The following is a 2500-nucleotide window of genomic DNA, read 5'->3' as shown; positions in this document are numbered from 1 at the left end:
CTCCCCTTTTCCTTCTCACTTCCCTCTCCTCTCACCTCTCCATCCCTCTTTACCTCCCTTTTCCTCACCTCCTCTCCTCTCCCTCCCCTTTCCCCTCCCCCTTTCCCTTCTCTCCCTCTCCTCTCCCTCCCTTCCCCTTTCCCCCTTCTCACTCTCCTCTCCCTCCCCCTTCCCCTTTCCCCTTCTCACTCTCCTCTCCCTCCCCCTTTCCCCTTTCCTTCCCTCTTCCCCTCTCCCTCCCCCTTTCCCCTTGTCCCTTCCCCTCCCCTACTTAGGTATAAAAACCACTGGCCAAGCATTCCAGTCCCCTTGGTATCAGCAGCAACAAGATAAACAAGGATGATTTGGTGAGCGAGCAAGTCACAATGCAAGTCACAGGTCAGCTTAGCTCGAAACCCGACCACGGTTGTACCCGGTCTTGAGTTGTGTGCTAAATGATACATAAAGTACTCTGCCGCATTTGCGTCTGTGCTGGGCAGGAGGGCTATGAAGGGGGGGGGATATTTATTAACATTGCAGCTTGCGTTAGTGTGGGCGTCCTTTTCTTTTTTCTGCACAAGCAAGGATAATTAAGTTTTTTCTCTCTCTCCCACATAAAGATAAAACTGCATGTCATAGTTTAAGAACAGGGACGGTACAAAGAGACAAAACTCGCGGTGGAAGTAAAAGTGAACACGTAAATATATACACGCCAGTAAACGCGCGCGCACGCGCGCACACACAGACACATACACACACACACATACACACACTCACACACACAAACTCACTCACACACACACACACACACACACACACAAACACACACACACACACACACACAAACACACATGCACGCATGCACATTCACATTCACATACACATGCACATGCACACACATACATACACACACGCACAGTCGATTGCAGCTCGAAGTTGTGAACATGAATAGCAGGATAATGTCAGCCAAGAACCCAGCTCTCCTGCCCTGAGAACAGCGAGCGTGCGCCGCTGTTCCACGCTCCGCCACAAAAACAAAATCCGAGCAAAACTTACTCACCATTTAAATTAGAGTCACATTTTTGGCGGCCATCATCACCTTCTGGATCGTCGTCGGCGTTCATGTCGTCTCCATTTCCCCGCCGAGGAATTTCACAACACTCGTCACAACTCAGGAATAACCCGCAGTCATGTCACTCGATTCCGAGCCTCGGCGAAGGGGGGTTTCGCGCTGATTACGCGGGGTTGTTATAAACGCTTACTCCTTTCTCTCTCTCTCTTTCGTTTTCGTTCTTTCTCTCTCGTTCTCTATACAGTTATAAATATTTAAAAGAATAAGAGTAAGTTTTTTCTCTCTGGCTTACTTTCTCGTTGTCTCACTATGGACAGTCTTCAGTGTTGAAAATTCAGGAAAAGAGAGAGAGAAAGAGAAAGAGAAAGAGAGAGAGAGCGAGAGAAAGAAAGAAGGAGCAGGTCTGCCAAAGATTCTCGTGAAACAAATGCAGGATTTTCCTTTCCTTCGGGAGCACTCGAGAGCGACGTTAGGAAATAATAAGTCGGGCTTCGACGACTAGTGGATTGCTGTCATAAAGAAGGGCAGTTCGCGCGGCAGCCAACGGAGGCAGACGACGCGCACAAGTCTCGACCACTCCTGCCAACACTCCGCGGAGAGGACTGTAACGACGCGATCACCTGTCACAGTTCCTGTTAAGGAGAGCACCTGTCACGCCTTCTGCGCTCCCCCGTTCGAGCAGCGCTCAGGTCCTGCGCGATTTTCCCCGCACATCCTCGGCCGCCCTCGGGCCGCACGTGATCAAAAGTCCTTGCCGATCAGGTAGCGTCTGCGGAGGCACATCCTGCTCGGACCCTCTCCCGCAGACGTGCACGAGGCCGTAGCGAGGCGTTTACACCGTGGGCCTCGCACTCGGGAACCCGGAGGGCGTGAGGCTGATCCTCCTCCCTGGCGAGGCGGCGGAGCTCGGCGAGGGAGAGAGCGTGGACACTGGGCACCATCCACCTCTACCCGACACGGACACGCTCGCCCGGGCAGACCAACCACGACTGAGACGTCGGTGCCCAGTCCACGTGTGTTGGCTGCCCCATACACCACCCCGCCACGCCACGCCACACTTGTCTCGCTGCCCTGCCCTGCCTGCCATGCCACGCCACGCTGCCACGCCAACTGAAGCATCCATGCCACGCCATGAACCCTTCTCGTCACATTCGACCCGCCGCTGCACCGCGCTCGCATCGCCATTGCCCCGCGCTCGGTCGCCTACAGTGCCACGCCACGGCGCCCCGCCACGCCACAGCGGCCCCGATCGGCCGACATGGCGCTGTATTAGCTCCTGGCTCCTTCTGTCACGTCCATCTGAACAGTTGCCTGTTTTTTGCTGTGTTCACCGTTGACCTCCGGGGACAAATGAGGCTCGGCAAAAGTGAATGATCCTTGCTTTTCGCGTCTGCAGGTGAGCCTCCGCGAATAACGCCTCCAAACCAAACATTTTCGCCCAAGCCGTTT

The 2500-nt window shown here is 54.4% G+C and overlaps 2 protein-coding genes across 4 annotated transcripts in view; one reads left to right on the top strand and one right to left on the bottom strand.

Moving 5' to 3' along the window:
- The window catches only part of LOC113815975 (filaggrin), a 275169-nt gene extending 272843 nt beyond the window's left edge, over nucleotides 1–2326 (bottom strand). For all 3 annotated transcript variants that reach the window (XM_070129646.1, XM_070129647.1, XM_070129649.1), the window contains exon 1: nucleotides 1040–2326. The gene's annotated coding sequence lies outside the window, so the exon portion shown is untranslated. The remainder of the gene's footprint in view (nucleotides 1–1039) is intronic.
- The window catches only part of LOC138864005 (two pore potassium channel protein sup-9-like), a 525912-nt gene that overhangs the window by 433795 nt on the left and 89617 nt on the right, over nucleotides 1–2500 (top strand). The gene's annotated exons all lie outside the window — the stretch shown is intronic.

Source organism: Penaeus vannamei, chromosome 14 (assembly GCF_042767895.1).
Source record: "Penaeus vannamei isolate JL-2024 chromosome 14, ASM4276789v1, whole genome shotgun sequence".
NCBI lineage: Eukaryota > Metazoa > Arthropoda > Malacostraca > Decapoda > Penaeidae > Penaeus > Penaeus vannamei.
This window is presented reverse-complemented; position numbering and strand designations above follow the sequence as displayed.